Here is a 21,173-nt window from a genome sequence, read left to right on the forward strand (position 1 = left end):
GAACACCCAGCTTGAGCTCAGCTTCGACTTTTCCTGAGTGCATTTCTATACAGAATTTTGTATTAGTGATAACTGACAGTATAATTGCCATAAACTGAAGTTCCGTGCGACTTAGAAATGGGCATAGCCAATAAATGATAATCCTTGAAACAAGTGTTTATGTCCTCTGAAATGAAGAAGAGGGAATGGGATGAAATTGCGTTTTTCCCAGGGAAGCATGAAAGTTCCCAGATCAGTGGAGAGAATCATGAGAGCATGAAATAAACTAATATTGAAATGTTGGAAACTGAACATATTAGCTGTCTTCAATATTTGGAGTGTGAGTAACTAGTAGGGCTGAGATGAGGAAAGAATGTAGGGCTTACAAGAACTTAAAATGTGGTGGAGGGGATGGTGGACAGGACTAGCAAAGGAAAGAGAAGGAAATGTGCAGAATACTTGAGACATAATTGGAAAATGAATAAATCTGAGAGAATATGACTTGTCCATGGCAGAAAATTTTCTGAAGTAGTTACAAATATAAAATGCAGGTATAAGGTAGCTCCTTCACATGTGAAAATGGCTTTGTAATCAGTTAGTATATGTGTTTGCTGGAAACGTAATTCCGTACACAAAGGTGTGTGCATAAGGGCAACTTGGTGGAAGTATGCAAAAATTCAACAGAATGTAAGAGATGCTTCACTAAGCATTTTAAAGTAGAAAACTTGGCAGACTGGAAAGCAAAATTAAGAAGCTAAGAACTTGAACATGTCTTGCTACTTCACTGTCCTCAATTAATTATTCTTTGTTGCTTCATCCTAATTCCATCTACATCTGGATTTATCTTCTCCTCTTGGTCTGGTATCATAAGTTCACATGCCAGGCATTAGGGCTCCCTCATCCAATTCTGAACTGAATAATTATAGTACCGAGATGGTGGTTGATAGAGTTCAGCGTGCATGCTGCAGCCACATTCTTTTGTGGATAACTAGGGAGACATCTTTGAACAATGCAGGTACAACATTTTGTAGGAAATGATGGATATGTGGTTGTTCAAGCAGTGTGGTAGGAGGTGTGGTGCAGTGAGGTGGTTTATGGTGCTAACTCAGACAGTTACAGAAATTTGCACATTGGGGTGTATGATGACTACAGTATTAGGATTCCATTGATCAGACACATGGCTATGCTTGCTGTCCACAAAAAATATAGCAACTGAATGAGGACTAGACTATAAATAGTATTAATTGGAGGAAATATGGTTCAGTGACAACTTGCTAAAGGGTAGTTCCATGAGTAACAGAATGACACTTGGTGATTGTTTTTTGCACTTTAAGCATAGAAAAGGCCAAGAATCACGATGAAAGACAAAAAAAAAAAAATAATTAAAATTCTATTTTTTACATAAGCAAAGGAACACAATTTATTTAATTTAATAGTTTAAGTCTCATTCAAATAATGAAGCTGATGTAAAATAAACTTTTTAGTAACGGAATGACATTGGCCTAATTCAGACATGGATATTGTTCTCATTATAATGGACCAATAATGCAGCTCCCCCATTTGCTATAAAAGTTCACAAAGATTATATTGTGATGAGGAATATATTGGAAACAAAATGGCATAAAAGATAAGTGCATTAAATTAATATTTTACTAACAAAAAAAAAAAAGTTGCTGGTAATGGAATGATACTTAGCAGTAATGGAATGACACTTTCACAGTTTTATTCTGCACTGGGGATTGGGTAGGGAAAATGGTACTTATCCTTTGATCTATAGTAGGTGCAGCTAGTTTCTCTACAATTTGGTCTTCTTTACCCAACATTTCTCTTCCTTTGAGGGAAATGTAAATATCTTTCCATTTGCATCATTCTTTCTAAGAACTGAAATTTCATAACCATCGACAACATAAATCACCTGCCCCACAAAAAAAAAAAAAAAAAAAAAAAAAAAAAAAAAAAAAAAAAAAAAAAAAAAAAAAAAATCTTCATCTGTTTCTTCCACCATAGGAAACCAGACCAAATTCCCATTGATGCAAGGCTTTATGACTGATCAGGTTTCTGAGTTTTCTTTGGCAGACAATCGCTTTTTAAATTATGCACAAACCCTTGGGGAGATAGCAAGTAATGCTGGTACTCAACAATATATGGAGCGATAGGTGTAAGAGCAGGGTCTGCTCTATTTGAACTATTTCTATTCACATTTGATCTAAATCCTCCCCATTCTCTGCAATTTGCAAGGCAGAGATATAAAAACTGTTTATGGCACAACATCTTTTATATGCAATTTTTGCAAAGTCCTCAGCTCCATATAGTATGTGTTTCCCATCTTAGCAAATATTCCAGACTGCATGCTTTACAGTTTCACAAATCGTATAATGACACTTTTGCATACATGTGATGTGGCAAGAAGTCCCATGAAATATTTATTTCATTGCGTTCTCTGATGTCGAGTTGGCAAATAGGAAATGCTGTTTAAATTAACTGGCTGCGCCAGCACTCATAAATGTAATGTATTCTACCTCTGGGTTCATGGATATAACGTGCTCTACAGTCTTACTTAAGAAAGCATGCACTGAAAATTTATTACGATCAAGTTCATCACTTCAAAAATAGTTCGAATGGCTCTGAGCACTATGAGACTTAACATCTGAGGTCATCAGTCCCCTAGAACTTAGAACTACTTAAACTTAACTAACCTAAGGACATCACACACATCCATGCCTGAGGCAGGATTCGAATCTGCGACCGTACCGGTTGCGCAATTCCAGAATGAAGCACCAAGAACCGGTTGGCCACACCGGCTGGCAGTTCATCACTAATAACAATAACACAAGAATTCCATCATTTTGTGAGTCCCAAACATATGCTGTAAACAAAGTGATTTGTGGTTTTGACCAATCGGCACTCTGGACTTCATTCTGCAGTTGAAAAGTATAATCTTCTGCACTACAATGTTGTTTTGCTTTAAAAAATTTTTGATTGTTATCTTTTAATAAATCTATGTTGTAAGAACTGGGATAGCATGTTTGAAAGAGCATCAAGACTCTGACCAACATTACCATGAATCTCTGTCAGAGTGATTCGCTGGTTCATTGTTTGCCATCGGGTCCATTTGATCAGCGTCTTCATTAAGTTCTCATCCAAAGAATACTTATCTTTCAAAGATACATTTCCACATTTTGACATCATGCAAACTATTTTCTCTTGATTGCAGACTATTCTGCTCATGAAGATAGGAAATGTGGTTTTTGCTTGTGGAGCAACTTTCAAAAGTAACTTTCTTTACGTTCTTGTGGTAGCAGCAGACACACACGTTGTGTGGTGTATCCTGTAAGATGCACACAAACTTTGGCCTTAGTACACAGAATCTGGATAATTTTATTAGCATGTCAGGGAATTCCTCTTGATATATAACATTAACCAAAACGGCCTTGCTGTGCTGGTACTGCGAACGGCTGGAAGCAAGGGGAAACTACAGCCGTAATTTTTCCCGAGGACATGCAGCTTTACTGTATGATTAAATGATGATGGCGTCCTCTTGGGTAAAATATTCCGGAGGTAAAATAGTCTCCCATTCGGATCCCCGGGCGGGGACTACTCAAGAGGATGTCGTTATCAGGAGAAAGAAAACTGGCGTTCTACGGATCGGAGCATGGAATGCCCGATTCCTTAATCGGGCAGGTAGGTTAGAAAATTTAAAAAGGCAAATGGATAGGTTAAATTTAGATATAGTGAGAATTAGTGAAATTCGGTGGCAGGAGGAACAAGACTTCTGGTCAGGTGACTACAGGGTTATAAACACAAAATCAAATAGGGGTAATGCAGGAGTAGGTTTAATAATGAATAGGAAAATAGGAATATGGATCAGCTACTACAAACAGCATAGTGAACGCATTATTGTGGCCAAGATAGATACGAAGCCCACACCTAATACAGTAGTAAAAGTTTATATGCCAACTAGCTCTGCAGATGACGAAGAAATTGAAGAAATGTACAATGAAATAAAAGAAATTATTCAGATAGTGAAGGGAGACGAAAATGTAATAGTCATGGGTGACTGGAATTCATCAGTAGGAAAAGGGAGAGAAGGAAACATAGTATGTGAATATGGATTGGGGCTAAGAAATGAAAGAGGAAGCCGCCTAGTAGAATTTTGCACAGAGCACAACTTAATCATAGCTAACACTTGGTTTAAGAATCATGAAAGAAGGTTGTATACATGGAAGAACCCTGCAGATACTAAAAGGTATCAAATAGATTATATAATGGTAAGAGAGAGATTTAGGGACCAGGTTTTAAATTGTAAGACATTTCCAGGGGCAGATGTGGACTCTGACTACAACCTATTGGTTGTGACCTGTAGATTAAAACTGAAGAAACTGCAAAAATATGGGAAATTAAGGAGATGGGACCTGGATAAACTGAAAGAACCAGAGGTTGTACAGAGTTTCAGGGAGAGCATAAGGGAACAATTGACAGGAATAGGGGAAAGAAACACAGTAGAAGAAGAATGGGTAGCTCTGAGGGATGAAGTAGTGAAGGCAGCAGAGGATAAAGTAGGTAAAAAGACGAGGGCTGCTAGAAATCCTTGGGTAACAGAAGAAATATTGAATTTAATTGATGAAAGAAGAAAATATAAAAATGCAGTAAATGAAGCAGGCAAAAAGGAATACAAACGTCTCAAAAATGAGACCAACAGGAAGTCCAAAATGGCTAAGCAGGCATGGCTAGAGGACGAATGTAAGGATGTAGAAGCTTATCTCACTAGGGGTAAGATAGATACTGCCTACAGGAAAATTAAAGAGACCTTTGGAGGGAAGAGAACTACGTGTATGAATATCAAGAGCTCAGATGGCAACCCAGTTCTAAGCAAAGAAGGGAAGGCAGAAAGGTGGAAGTAGTATATAGAAGGTTTATACAAGGGCGATGTACTTGAGGACAATGTTCTGGAAATGGAAGAGGATGTAGATGAAGACGAAATGGGAGATACGATACTGCGTGAAGAGTTTGACAGAGCACTGAAAGACCTGAGTCGAAACAAGGCACCCGGAGTAGACAACATTCCATTAGAACTACTGACGGCCTTGGGAGAGCCAGTCATGACAAAACTATACCAGCTTGTGAGCAAGATGTATGAGACAGGCGAAATACCCTCAGACTTAAAGAAGAATATAATAATTACAATCCCAAAGAAAGCAGGTGTTGACAGATATGAAAATTAGCGAACTATCAGTTTAATAAATCACAGCTGCAAAATACTAACGCGAATTCTTTACAGATGAATGGAAAAACTGGTAGCTGCGGACCTCGGGGAGGATCAGTTTGGAACACGTGAGGCAATACTGACCTTACGACTTATCTTAGAAGAAAGATTAAGAAAAGGCAAACCTACGCTTCTAGCATTTGTAGACTTAGAGAAAGCTTTTGACAATGTTGACTGGAATACTCTTTTTCAAATTCTAAAGGTGGCAGGGGTAAAATACAGGGAGTGAAAGGCTATTTACAATTTGTACAGAAACCAGATGACAGTCATAAGAGTCGAGGGGCATGAAAGGGAAGCAGTGGTTGGGAAGGGAGTGAGACAGGGTTGTAGCCTCTGCCTGATGTTATTCAATCTGTATATTGAGCAAGCAGTAAAGGAAACAGAAGAAAAATTAGGAGTAGGTATTAAAATTCATGGAGAAGAAGCAAAAACTTTGAGGTTCGCCGATGACATTGTAATTCTGTCAGAGACAGCAAAGGACTTGGAAGAGCAGTTGAACGGAATGGACAGTGTCTTGAAAGGAGGATATAAGATGAACATCAACAAAAGCAAAACGAGGATAATGGAATGTAGTCAAATTAAATCGGGTGATGTTGAGGGAATTAGATTAGGAAATGAGACACTTAAAGTAGTAAAGGAGTTTTGCTATTTAGGAAGTAAAATAACTAATGATGGTCAAAGTAGAGAGGATATAAAATGTAGACTGGCAATGGCAAGGAAAGCATTTCTGAAGAAGAGAAATTTGTTAACATCGAATATAGATTTATGTATCAGCATTTGTATGGGGTGTAGCCATGTATAGAAGTGAAACATGGACGATAACTAGTTTGGACAAGAAGAGAATAGAAGCTTTCGAAATGTGGTGCTACAGAAGAATGCTGAAGATTAGATGGATAGATCACGTAACTAATGAGGAGGTATTGAATAGGATTGGGGAGAAGAGAAGTTTGTGGCACAACTTGAGAAAAAGAAGGGACCGGTTGGTAGGACATGTTTTGAGGCATCAAGGGATCACAAATTTAGCATTGGAGGGCAGTGTGGAGGGTAAAAATCGTAGAGGGAGACCGAGAGATGAGTGCACTAAGCAGATTCAGAAGGATGTAGGTTGCAGTAGGTATTGGTAGATGAATAAGCTTGCACAGGATAGAGTAGCATGGAGAGCTGCATCAAACCAGTCTCAGGACTGAAGACAACAACAACATATAACATTTGCTTTGTTCAAGGTCCTGATCATGTACCTCTTCTGGATTTTGGTTTTTCCACCTTCCTTATCCTTCATTATCACATAGTCTTTCATTCCAGGAGTTTTCCATGAAATGTTATCTCAAACATAAAAAGTAGCAACAGCTTTTCCTGTTCCTGGATTTATGTGTTGAATCTGATTTTTCACCTGTTGTTCGTTTACTAAAACTCCATGAGGAACAGCTAATCCCAAGGCAACTTTCTTGGACTTCTAGATAAACAAGTTTCCCCACATTTATCTGCTGTCCTTATTGTAGCTGGAGATTTATATGGACTATTGGTGCCTTCACTGCTGTCTCTAACTTTATTTCTGAATTTTCTTTGATTAAGTTCCTCTTTTTATCTTTGCTTCTTAAGTTGAGCAGCAGTTAAACTTTGCCATTTCAGCCTTTTCCTTTCCCTGTCCTTTTTCTTAATGTCATCACTTAACCCTTTCCCTAAGAGTCACTTCCGATATTCTCTAATTTTCTCAGCTGATGTGAGACGCATAATAACAGCTGTAAAAATGAAATATTTTTTTGAGAATTGTTGTTGAAACAGTATAATTGTTAGAAACAAACCAATATCTATTTCAAATAAAAAATTCTATTCAGTATAGTGAACTTCATATGACACAATACATAAAAATGTCTCTATTATTTAGGCATATTACATAGTGACCTTCTGTTGCAGTAGGTAGGAAGTCATTAACTCCTTTTTCTGTAGGCAATATTGAGATTTTCTTGTAATTTGGCATTGCTATTGCTTCCCAGAGAAAGCATAGGTTATAGAAGAAGAAATACTGTTTAAAAAAATAATTAACTCCTTTCTAGATGTTGTATGCAGCCATTTAGTCATTTAATTGTAATCTTTGCTAAAGAAGCTTATTAATTAACCTTTCATCAGTTACTCTTCAGGCTCACTGAATATAAGTTTCTTCTCTCTGAAACGTACATTCTTGGTTTGTGGGACTGCCCCCACTTTCCCTCCAATTTTTACTAGCAGTATAGCCAGCATACAAAATTGCAGTATAGTCAGCATATAAATGTGTTTGACCTACAACATCTTAAACAAACATCAGTCAAATTCAGTTATAAACTTATTGTCATTCTGTTACTCCATTTATGTCATTCCGTTACTGCATGTGTGTTTCCATTACCATTGCAAAATATTGTATATAATGAATATTTTTTCTCTGCTATCGGACTTTTATCTATCTCTTAAATTTCAGACTGGGGACTTTACTAATTAAATAAAATCAATATAAGCTACCAAAATGGGCTGGCTTAAAATACTTGTAAAGTTTATCAGGTATATTCTGTTAGTAAATTATTGTACAATGTATCATTGTAGTACTTTTAAACTAATTTCTTAGAGGGTCTAGAAGCTGAAAATTTAGGCAAGCTATAAAGTCATTTGTTCAGTTCGAAGAGTTCTTAACATTAAAATGAAGCTTCAAATTAAGAAATTTTGTGTTTCTGATAACAGAAGTGGGAATCAGATTTGTAATAAGACTATTTTTAATTTTTACGGTTTGTGTCCATGTTCTCATGGAACAGCCCTAAAGTAACCACGAGCAGCCTTGTATCGTAGAGTGAAGCACCATTTTACTTCAGATCACCTCAAACCACAGACTTACTAGAGATGATAAGAACTTACATAGACTTCCAAGGAACAGTTGGTGTTCATTTTCAAGCATCTGCCAAGTCGGGTTTCTCAACATTTCAGTGATATGCTCATGGGAGTCAAACAAAATACTGCCTCCACCTGGCTGACTTCTTCCCTGACTTTCAGGATAATATGTGAGAAAAACAAGAATTAGGTTTTGGGTGGCTAGTGTTTTTGAAATCCATGCTGGGTGGAATGAAGGAGGTTATTCATTTATTCATTTCGAAGTACATCATTATGTTTGAACATAGAATGTGTTCCAAGATCCTATAGCATGGATGGTAGTGCTATTAGAGGATAGTTTTGTTGATCACTTCTGTTACTGTTGTTGTACACACATGAGACCTTGGCATTGTTCCAACTAAACACAGAGATAATACTGTTAAGAGAGGTGTTAACTATTCTGCAGTTTCTGTGTAGAACCTGACAGGGTGCCATTGGAGCTTGTATATTTTTTGCAGTTTCCCTTGCTTCTCAGTGCCGTTGACACTAATATCAGCATCACTTATGTGTACAGTTATGTGATAATTAAACTGAAGCTGTAGTTGTGAATTTTCCTATGTAAAGGGAGATCTGAGAATAGTGTTCATTATTTCTGCCTTTGCTTTGCTGTCTGAGTTTCAGTTCCTTTCTCATCTATGAATGTCCGAACACTAACTTTGGTGCCACTGACAACTTTCACATATGACAGAATTTTGGTTTTTGTGAGGTGTCTTTTGATGAGGTTCTGCTACAGTTTTTATTGAAGGCTTCAGCTTATTCCCTTTTGACTGCCAAAAGCTTTCCATACAGCACCTCTCTATCCATAATTCTGTGCTTGTTTTACACCTGTTGTGCAGTAGTTGCTTCTTCTTTAGAAGTTTCTTTTTAGGGATTATAAAGCAGAATGAGTCCCTCCTATCACAAACTATTCTACTAGGTACTAATCTGTCCAGTGCTTATTCAACTATTCTTTCAAACTTGAGTCACATTTCTGTACGTGCTACTTGCTAGAGCTAAAAGCTTCTAGTTTCTCCACGAGCTGTGACACAGCTGTCCCTTTTTCTAGTTTACTGATACCTCTTAGACTTGTTTCAATTGCCTTTCAGAAAATATTGCCGTACCTTGAGAAGTTACCCTGTTTCAAAATGTTTAGCAGAGGACCCCCTATGCTGTGTGCAATTTTGCACCCTTTCACTGTGAACCACCTGGTTATTTCACCTGCCCAGTTCAGATTCATACCTATGTTTGTGCTCTCTCTGCCAATTTCATAGCTGTTAAGCCACTTCCAAAAAACTATATGTTGTCCTGGCCTGGTAATTTACAAGCAGCTTCTGAAGCAAATTTGTGATTTTCTCGAATGGTATTCAGAAATAGGTTCACTATTCCCACATCAAATTAATTTATTTTGCTCCCTTCCTCATCTCTGTGTTAGAATCCTATGCTCCTTATAACCCATTCTGTTTCCATATATTTTATACACGTTTGCCTTCTGTTATCCATTATTTGGATTTGGCAACCCAGGTATGGGTCAGTGCATCTGGAGGTGTGTGAGCCCACCTCTCACATCATGGCCACTCTTCCTCTCTTGAGAGAGAGAAAAAGAGAGAGAGAGGGGGAGGAGAGAGAGAGAGAGAGAGAGAGAGAGAGAGAGAGAGAGAGAGAGAGAGAGAGAGAGAGAGAGAGAGCACCATTAGTGCATAGCCCTGAATCAAGCATTCTAGTTCAGGAACTTGGCAATATGAGTGTGGGCAGCTTGTAGGCTGTCCTCACCCGTGTGACAGCAGGTAGCTGACTTGCAGAGGAGATCTACCATCATCTATGGTGCCAGAGGCAACTTACTAGATGAAGCATAACAGTATTTTGGGCTACCAGGCTGAAACCACAGCTGCCACAATGCAGATCACATCACATCATTACCACTTAGCACCACATCACGTAACATACCAGACAGACTAAGTACTTCTTCCTACAGTTGCTTGACTTAGCTGTAAGAAGACTGTGATAGATAAAGCAAACAAGTTAGCACAATGAAAAGCAATTGAACTGAAAGAAGAACAAGTTCCAGAATTACAGGAAAAAAGTGTCAGGAGACATAGGCATTGAATCTTTTGATCATACCACTGAATTGACTAGTGCTGTTGGTGAGCAAAAAAGTAACTTGACACTTGGGAAGCTTTGCTTCAGAAGACTGACAGAAAGTGTTTCTGCAAGCCATAAATGGTTTGTCACTTTTGGTATCTAAGATGTCATAATCAGCATATAGCTGACAGGGAAATATGTCCAATACATGCAGTGAAATTACCGCCATGAAAAAACAAATAACTAAACAAGGACAAACTGTTGAGAATCTTTTGAAATCAATACCTGCCAGTCTTGAATCAAGCTTTAGTAGGGAATTAGATGGCATATATTAGGAGTGTGTGACTTATGTGCAATAAATTCAGGAGAAAGTAACAAAAGGCCTGGAAACGTGTAATAGCTCCTTGCAAAACTTTCTCTCTGAGGTAGAAGCTCAGCAGTTACAGCAAGAATGTCTGTTTCAGACCAGTTTCAAAAGATATTGGATGCATTACACATGAAAAAGGAGTTTTGATGAGTAATCTGCAAGAAATTAAACATTCATTTGTTGATAACCAACAAGCCCATGAAACATTTCAAAATGACATTATGCACAGGGATAGTGTTTTTTCTCAGAAGGTGCTTTCATCAGGTGTACCAAGTTTATTCAGTTTGAAACCTGGTGTACAGGTCATCCAGAGGCTTTTATATAAGAATTTTCTGGTGTTTTGCCTGTAACTTGGAGCCACAAAGAACAAATGTAATTCATAATAAGTCATTTAATAGGTGATGCAGCCAAGTGAGCACTTGAAAGCTGATTCTTATGCACTGGTCAGGATTTCTAATATAATTTCTTTGTGAGTGCTGACCAAAAGATGTCCAACAAGGAATACTTGTTGAATTCTGCAGAAGGGGTAAGTTTGAACCTTCAGCGAGGCTCTTTTGAGTGTTTCTGCAAGTATTGGTGGGCTAAGTTAAAATACTTGGACACTTAGATACCAAAGTACACTACTGGCAACTGAAATTGCCACACCATGAAGATGATGTACTACAGATGCGAAATTTAATCGACAGGAAGAAGATGCTGTGATATGTAAATGATTAGTTTTTCAGAGCATTCGCACAAGGTTGGCGCCGGTGGCGACACCTACAATGTGCTGACATGAGGAAAGTTTCCAACCAATTTCTCATACACAAACAGCAGTTGACTGGCACTGTCTGGTGAAACGTTGTTGTGATGCCTCATGTAAGGAGAAGAAATGGGTACCATCACGTTTCCGACTTTAATAAAGGTCAGATTGTAGCCTATCGCGATTGTGGTTTATCATTTCGTGACATTGCTGCTTACGTTGATTGAGATCCAATGACTGTCAGCAGAATATGGAATCAGTCGGTTCAGGAGGGTAATACAGAACACTGTGCTGGATCCCAACAGCCTCGTATCACTAGCAGTCGAGATGACAGGCATCATATCCGCATGGCTGTAACAGACTGTGTAGCCACGTCTCAATCCCTGAGTCAACAGTTGGGGACATTTGAAAGACAACAACTGTCTGCACAAACAGTTTGAAGATGTTTGCAGCAGCATTGACTATCAGCTCGGAGACCATGGCTGCGGTTACCCTTGACGCTACATCACAGGAGCGCTTGCGACGGTGTTCTCAATGACGAAACTGGGTGCACGAATGGCAATACGTCATTTTTTGGATGAATCCAGGTTCTGTTTACAGCATCATGATGGTCGCATCTGTGTTTGGCGACATCGTGGTGAATGCACATTGGAAGCATGTATTCGTCATCGCCATACTGGCATATCACCCGGCGTGATGGTATGGGGCGCCATGTCTGGGTCACCTCTTGTTTGCATTGACGGCATTTCGAACAGTGGTTGTTACACTTCAGATGTGTTATGACCCGTGGCTCTACCCTATATTCGATCCCTGTGAAATACTAAATTTCAGCAGGATAATGCACATCTGCATGTTGCAGGTCCTGTACGGGCCTTTCTGGATACAGAAAATGTCCAACTGCTGCACTGGCCAGCACATTCTCCAGATGTTTCACCAATTGCAAATGTCTGGTCAATGGTGGCTGAGCAACTGGCTCGTCACAATACGCCAGTCACTACTCTTGATGAACTGTGGTATCGTGTTGAAGCTGCATGGGCAGCTGTACCTATGCACGCCATTCTGTTTGACTCAAAGCCCAGGCATATCAAGGCCGTTATTATGGCCAGAGGTGGTTGTTTTGGGTACTGATTTCTCAGGATGTATGCACTCAAATTGTGTGAAAATGTAATCACATGTCAGTTCTAGTATAATATTTTTGTCCAGTGAATACCTGTTTATCATCTGCATTTCTTCTAGGTGTAGCAATTTTAATCGCCAGTAGTGTATTTGTAACAAGACCAGAACAGAAATCCCCATATTCTGTATGACAATAATTAGTATCAGCACCAACAATGACTGTAACAAGTTCGTCAAGTTCATCAAGTGATTAGAAAGGCCTTTAGTAAACTGAGATGGTGAATGTCAAAACAGATTGCTGTGAACAGAAAATGTCAAACAAATCAGAGTGTATGGCTACAAAGTCTTTCGTGATATTTTTCTTGAATAAAAATCTCTCGGTGTACATGCCGTGTCAATTCAGGATAAAATTCCAGGCTTTCGACCACTACCTCCATGGTCGTCATCACGCCTAAAACTGACTATCGTAAATTAGCAAGCCTCCCACTTTTATATACAAAGGATGGCTTCTGACTGGCTGGAATGTGTCATAGCAGCAGCAATATGGCGGGGGTGAAGTGGTGCCCTCTACTTCCATAGATGTAGATTCTATCCCGCATTGCCTGCAGTGCCATTCCTTGAATCAGGAGATAAAGTGTGGAAAGTTTTCCTCTGCGATTTTTCTTTATCCTATGCACTCTTCCAGGTGTTGCTAAGTGCATAGCCATTATCTCTGTTAAAGTTATTATCACTAAGTCTAATTTCGTCTGCTTTCTGGATCACAGAGTCCCAGTAATTCAATGTGTGGGCTATTACTCTCATTTCTTTAAATAAAATCTTATGCTTGTTAAGCAGGCTATGCCCAGCCACCGCTGATTTTTCCAAATACCTGCATTTCAGGTGGCGCTGGTGCTCGATGCAACGGTCGGCAACAGTTCTTACAGACTGGCCCACGTAAGTCTTGCCGCATTCGCAAGGAATACTATAAATTCGCGGCACCCTTAAGCTGAGACCATCTTTGACTGGTCTCAACAGTTCCTTAATTTTCCTAGGTGGTCGGAAAACTGGTTTTATTCCTTGCCTCTTTAGGACTCTGCCTTTCTTGTTTGTTGTAGCACCGCAAAATGGAAGCCGCACTATGTGTTGGTCCTCTTCTTGTTTATGGATGGCATTGTGTCTTACTTTCTTGGACAATACTGATTTAATTTCACCAGCAGAATAACCATTCCTCTTGAAAACAGTCATCAAATGGTTAATCTCGGGACCGAGGTGGTCCTTGTTGGAAATAGTCCTGGCTCTGTGTACTAAAGTATTCAGCATAGCTCTCTTCTGAGAGGGACGATGGAAGCTGTGGCTATGCAGATGTAAGTCTGTATGCGTTGGCTTCCTGTACACAGAATGGCCCAGTGTTACATCCAGTTTTTGCTCCACCAACACATCTAAAAAAGGTAACTTCCCTTCCTTCTCTACCTCCATTGTAAATTTTATGTTTGGATGTAAACCATTGCTACTAGCCAGATTTTAGCGGCATCCAAGCCACCTAAGTCAAACATCAGCAGAGAGGAGAGACAAGGACTGAAACTGTTGCAGAAGGATGGAGATCTAGTTGTTTTCCTGCTGACAAGGGGAATGCCACGGTAATCCTCAATGCTACAGATTACCACAAGAAAGTTGGATTGTTACTGGAGGATAGCACATATCGGATTCTCAGACGGAATCCCACATCGGCACTCAGCAGGAAGACAACGGAGCTACTAAATAACTCTGGCCTCTCCGACGAACTGATGAAGAACTTATGGCCGAGAGCACCTAGGCCACCAAGATTGTACAGTTTGGCAAAGGTTTATAAGGAGAAGGTCCCGTTGAGACCAATTGTTGGTGCTATTGGCTCTCCTATGTACAGGCCTGCAAAACACTTAACTAAATTGTTGGCGCCTATAGTTGGTCACTGCCCACATCATATTAAGAATTCAAAAATGTTTGTTGATATCATAAAACAGATGAAGATAGGCCCAAATGATATGATGGCAAGGAATAAAACCAGTTTTCCGACCACCTAGGAAAATTAAGGAAATGTTGAGACCAGTCAAAGATAGTCTCGGCGTAAGGGTGCCGGGAATTTATAGTATTCCTTGCGAATGCGGCAAGACTTACGTGGGCCAGTCTGTAAGAACTGTTGCCGACCATTGCATCGAGCACCAGTGCCACCTGAAATGCAGGTATTTGGAAAAATCAGCGGTGGCTGGGCATAGCCTGCTTAACAAGCATAAGATTTTATTTAAAGAAATGAGAGTAATAGCCCACACATTGAATTACTGGGACTCTGTGATCCAGGAAGGAGTCAAAATTAGACTTAGCGATAGTAACTTTAACAGAGATAATGGCTATGCACTTAGCAACACCTGGAAGAGTGCATTGGATAAAGAAAAATTGCAGAGGAAAACTTTCCACACTTTATCTCCTGATTCAAGGGATGGCGCTGCAGGCAATGCGGGATAAAATCTACATCTATGGAAGTAGAGGGCACCACTTCACCACACGCCATATTGCTGCTGCTATGACATATTCCAGCCAATCAGAAGCCATCCTTTGTATATAAAAGTGGGAGGCTTGCTAGTTTACGATAGTCAGTTTTAGGCCTGATGACGACCATGGAGGTAGTGGTTGAAAGCCTGGAATTTTATACTGAATTGACACGGCATGTACACAGAGAGATTTTTATTCAAATCAGAGTGTAATATGGTCACAGTCACAAGGTTGCTGTGAACCACATATGAGCAGATCAGCATCAGCATGTTAGAAGGTGAACTATGGTGAGAATGACTTTTAAGAGCAGTAATAGGCATCAAAATTATGTGCTTTTAAACTACATCTTTTCTCAGCTGGGCATTGACTGAAGACTGTAATCATAAGGTCCCTCATTACTTAATCATTATTTTATTGGTATAACCACAGATAAACCTGTGTTAGGAGACAGTATATGTATCAACACCACAGTGTGTGGAGAAGATGTAATACCAGACCCATGTGGAGAATGCCACACCAAATACAAGCCAGTTAAACACTTAAGTTTCTAATAGTGATCGGAACACACAATAATATCAGAGGGATGAAGCAGATAAAGAAGGGAGTGGGGAGAGTCTCCGTAGAAATGATAACTTGAAGTATTTAATCTTACAGACATATGGAGACCACTAAGAGAAACAGTTAAAGAAATTGTATGTTCAGGAATTGAGGGACTCTGTAAATGTTGACATGACTGTACCTATGTTTATTGAAGATCTGGTGAAGTGAATGAGGAAATTTACAAGTTTATACTTGATAATAATCCTGAGTAGGAAAGTTAAAGAACATATAGTAAAGAAGAAATAAATAACTGAAACAGAAGTGAAGTACTGCAAAAGGCACAATGGCTTTGTGGCCTTACACTTCATGCCAGACTACCCCAGGGCTCCAGTTGTTTGCCACTGCAAGCAGTGCTTAGTAATAACTATTCCAAAAGTAAATGATTTTTGTTATCAAACCATTTATAAGTAACATGTTTGAAGAGGAAGATTATGTGACTAGCAAAAAAAAGTGCTCATCCACTGATAGTTATTGAAACTGTTGTGATGAAGGCACAACCTTTGCGTTGGTGCCAAGAGCATAGAGACAGGAACAAGGATGAGTGGGGTTGTGTTCTTCTTGAATGAGAGCAAATAAAGCCTGAGTAGTGATTCTGTATGCACCCCTCATAAGGCAAGAGTGTGTACAAGTAATGCACATGGGAACATTGTCAAACATTATCGTTTTCATGGTCCAAATGTTACAGTGTGGGTAGGCATAACACTGCATGGCTATACTGACCTACAAATCTTTGAACACAGTACACCCACTGGTCAACATTACTGTTACACGATACCCTTCCCCACATATATGTTTTCAAGGGTGCATTCAGCTGTGACTTCATTTTTATGGATGACAATGTGTGACCGCATTGAACAGCACCAGTGAAGGAGGTCTTGGAATGAGAGAATATTCAGCAAATGGACTGACCTGCTCCTTCTCCCGACATAAATCCCATTGAGCAACAGTGGGATGCATTGGGAAGACATACTGCAGCACATCGACATGTACCAAAGACAATCCAGTAGTTGTCAACAATGTAGGTGGAGGAATGCAATTCCCCACCACAAGAATGCTTTACCGACTTTGTAGCTAGCATGGGAGCACACTGTAGAGTTGCCTAGCTGTCCATGGTGATTACACACCCAATGGAGATCTAAGTCCTGTCTTCTGTACTGTCCATGGAACCATCATAAATGATAGTGACTTCAGTGTAATTATTGTCTTTGAGTAAAGTGTTATTTCTATTTGTCTCAACACATATTTCTTTCAGTTACCTTCTTTATTATACTGCAGCAGTTCTTTCTAAGTATGGTCCAAGTTTCGTCGAGCTGTTACTTGGCAGTGACACATAATGCCAAAATTATTTTTGGCCTTAAGTTTTGCACACCAGCAACATTTCATATCAGGCAGATATCTTAATGCTTCCGTATAAAAGAACAGTATTTATTTCTAAAGTTCATCTCATTTCCAATAACATTTTTTTGTCATCGGTGTACCATTTTTGGGAAGTCTGGCCGTCTCCAGTGTAGGACAACAATCTGCGGAATACTTATATCTGCATCTGAGTAGGTATTTCCTCTCACTAAGTTGCCATGATTGCCACACCACACCACACATATTCCCTCAATATGGCTCATCACATGCACAATAAAAACAAAACAAATATACAATATATTCACATTTATTCTAGATGTAGTATTTTATGTTATTATTTTATTTCTATATAAATAACTTTTGTTGAGAGTGACATCCATTGGTAAGAATGCATTGGGATATGAATCACTCTTCTGGAGTGATATATATTTACCACTGGGGATGCACGGTCTGGCTGTTGGTTATACATCCAAATAGTCACTGTAAGGTTGTTTGATTACTGTTCTCCTTTGAGCTGTTGATCAGATGTAGACACATTTTGGGGCACATTGCCTTAAAGAAGGCTACAGTATGATATTCTATAAAAGCTTCACATGTAGGGCTTCCAAGAATGTTGTTTTCCATCTTATGATCTGTTTTGCTTCAGTCGTATTTCAAATATTAAGTCTGGGAGGTCCTATCTGACTAGTTTGAATGGGAGAATGGTCTCCCTCAAGAAATGTTTTTGCTCCCATCATCAGTAGCAAAATGTCCATGACGAGGAAGCCAATACAGTGCTCATCATCTGTAGATTATTTCACAACATTTTGCCCTTTCTGCAATCCCACAACAGCAGTTTATCAGTAACAACTGACATCAGAGAGATTGGAGGAGTGGATTGCACATACAAACTTCTTAGCATAAGAGATGATATATGTGGACTTAAGTTCTTGAGTTGCTTATTTCATTATAAACTGACATTCCTGTCACACCTAACATACTTAAAAATGAGGCTATCAGAGGCACTATATATTTTAAAGTAGCTTAGTGACAGGTCACAAGGAACAGAGTATGTTGGTTCTAGTTTTACAACACTTTCACTTTTTGGATCACAGGTATCAGTGTGTGGATCAGTGTGGCCTACACACCTAAAGACCATAGATGCTAACCAAGAAGGAAATTAGTCTGGTAGCCATTCCTAACCTCTGTGCAGACACTGGTAATTTGCCACTCTCCATCCAATAACGGCTACTCATGGTACATCAGATGTGTATGTACTTCTCTGATCCACTATTTTTCCACCAGGCTGAATGACCAAACATGACAGTGGCACATGCATACCATCTGTGGTGACCAATCTGTTTGGTAACTGTGCAGAAGGAGACTGGGTGCTTATACAGTGTGCACCAGATTCATGTTGTTGCCGAGGTGGTGGAGTTCGGTTCTACCTGGTATTTCAAGAGGCACAGAGCTATTTTCAGCCATCTGGAAAAGGAGGAGGTTTAATTGATAGAGCAATGAGTTAGTGCTGAAAAGTAATGCCTCCAAATTTTTTTTATTCTGTTTTCATTATCGGTTGAGCTATAACATGCCTTGCATCTTACTCGGTTGACTTTCTTGCTTTGCTGATATAAGTTGCAACCCTCAGCCACTAGAGGGCTCCAAGCTGTAATATAGCAATGTGTAATGTAATTATGTTGGTGCTTAAGAAAAAATGTGTTATATCAAATTGCTAACTGCAGAAAACATGCTTCCAATTGAAACTCGTGTTGTTGTTGTGGTCTTCAGTCCTGAGACTGGTTTGATGCAGCTCTCCATGCTACTCTATACTGTGCAAGCTTCTTCATCTCCCAGAACCCACTGCAACCCACATACTTCTGAATCTGCTTGGTGTAGTCATCTCTTGGTCTCCCTCTATGATTTTTACCCTCTACGCTGCCCTCCAATACTAAACTGGTGATCCCTTGATGCCTCAGAACATGTCCTACCAACCGATCCCTTCTTCTGGTCAAGTTGTGCCACAAACTTCTCTTCTCCCCAATCCTATTCAATACCTCCTCATTATTTACGTGATCTATCCATCTAATCTTCAGCATTCTTCTGTAGCACCACATTTCGAAAGCTTCTATTCTCTTCTTGTCCAAACTAGTTATCGTCCATGTTTCACTTCTATACATGGCTACACCCCATACAAATGCTGATACATAAATCTATATTCGATGTTAACAAATTTCTCTTCTTCAGAAATGCTTTCCTTGCCATTGCCAGTCTACATTTTATATCCTCTCTACTTCGACCATCATCAGTTATTTTACTTCCTAAATAGCAAAACTCCTTTACTACTTTAAGTGTCTCATTTCCTAATCTAATTCCCTCAGCATCACCTGATTTAATTTGACTACATTCCATTATCCTCGTTTTGCTTTTGTTGATGTTCATCTTATATCCTCCTTTCAAGACACTGTCCATTCCGTTCAACTGCTCTTCCAAGTCCTTTGCTGTCTCTGACAGAATTACGATGTCATCGGCGAACCTCAAAGTTTTTATTTCTTCTCCATGGATTTTAATACCTACTCCAAATTTTACTTTTGGTTCCTTTACTGCTTGCTCAATATACAGATTGAATAACACTGGGGATAGGCTACAACCCTGTCTCACTCCCTTCCCAACCACTGCTTCCCTTTCATGTCCCTCGACTCTTATAACTGCCATCTGGTTTCTGTACAAATTGTAAATAGCCTTTCGCTCCCTGTATTTTACCCCTGCTACCTTCAGAATTTGAAAGAGAGTATTCCAATCAACATTGTCAAAAGCTTTCTCTAAGTCTGCAAACGCTAGAAACATAGGTTTGCCCTTCCTTAATCTAGCTTCTAAGATAAGTCGTAGTGTCAGTATTGCCTCACGTGTTCCAACATTTCTACGGAATCCGAACTCATAGAAGAATGAAAACTGTGCATGGTGATGATTGTGTTGACATCAGTAATGAGCAACACTGGGTTATTCATACCTATAATGAAGGAATACTCTTTTTCAAATTCTAAAGGTGGCAGGGGTAAAATACAGGGAGCGAAAGGCTATTTATAATTTGTACAGAAACCAGATGTTAGTAATAAGAGTCGAGGGGCATGAAAGGGAAGCAGTGGTTGGGAAAGGAGTGAGACAGGGTTGTAGCCTCCCCCCGATGTTATTCAATCTGTATATTGAGCAAGCAGTAAAGGAAACAAAAGAAAAATTTGGAGTAGGTATTAAAATTCATGGAGACGAAGTAAAAACTTTGAGGTTCGCCGATGACATTGTAATTCTGTCAGAGACGGCAAAGGACTTGGAAGAGCAGTTGAACGGAATGGACAGTGTCTTGAAAAGAGGATATAAGATGAACATTAACAAAAGCAAAACGAGGATAATGGAATGTAGTCAAATTAAATCGGGTGATGCTGAGGGAATTAGATTAGGAAATGAGACACTTAAAGTAGTAAAGGAGTTTTGCTATTTAGGAAGTAAAATAACTGATGATGGTCGAAGTAGAGAGGATATAAAATGTAGACTGGCAATGGCAAGGAAAGCGTTTCTGAAGAAGAGAAATTTGTTAACATCGAATATAGATTTATGTATCAGGAAGTCGTTTCTGAAAGTATTTGTTTGGAGTGTAGCCATGTATGGAAGTGAAACATGGACGATAACTAGTTTGGACAAGAAGAGAATAGAAGCTTTCGAAATGTGGTGCTACAGAAGAATACTGAAGATAAGGTGGATAGATCACGTAACTAATGAGGAGGTATTGAATAGGATTGGGGAGAAGAGAAGTTTGTGGCACAACTTGACTAGAAGAAGGGATCGGTTGGTAGGACTTGTTTTGAGGCATCAAGGGATCACAAATTTAGCATTGGAAGGCAGCGTGGAGGGTAAAAATCGTAGAGGGAGACCGAGAGATGAGTACACTAAGCAGATTCAGAAGGATATAGGTTGCAGTAGGTACTGGGAGATGAAGCAGCTTGCACAGGATAGAGTAGCATGGAGAGCTGCATCAAACCCGTCTCAGGACTGAAGACAACAACAACAACAACAACAATGAAGGAAATGGTGGTGCCAACCTCAGCTTGTGTAATAGAGCTCTAAGAGGATGTCAAAGTGAGGCAGTCGATGAGGTAAATTGGAATTGAGTTGATAGACTCATAAGGGAAAGTTGTTGGATAACACAGACAGCTGACAGGTAAACCCGGCATATCATAAATGTGGCATAAATGTTATATCATGTGAGCATGCAGATGTCATCATAGCAGAACTGTGGGACAGAAAACTGTGTGCACGATGGTTGC

The 21,173-nt window shown here is 39.4% G+C and overlaps 1 protein-coding gene across 2 annotated transcripts in view; it reads left to right on the forward strand.

Annotated features, from left to right (window-relative positions):
* The window catches only part of LOC126337076 (pseudouridine-5'-phosphate glycosidase-like), a 1,418,644-nt gene that overhangs the window by 712 nt on the left and 1,396,759 nt on the right, over nucleotides 1–21,173 (forward strand). The gene's annotated exons all lie outside the window — the stretch shown is intronic.

Source organism: Schistocerca gregaria, chromosome 2 (genome assembly GCF_023897955.1).
Source record: "Schistocerca gregaria isolate iqSchGreg1 chromosome 2, iqSchGreg1.2, whole genome shotgun sequence".
NCBI classification, from domain to species: domain Eukaryota; kingdom Metazoa; phylum Arthropoda; class Insecta; order Orthoptera; family Acrididae; genus Schistocerca; species Schistocerca gregaria.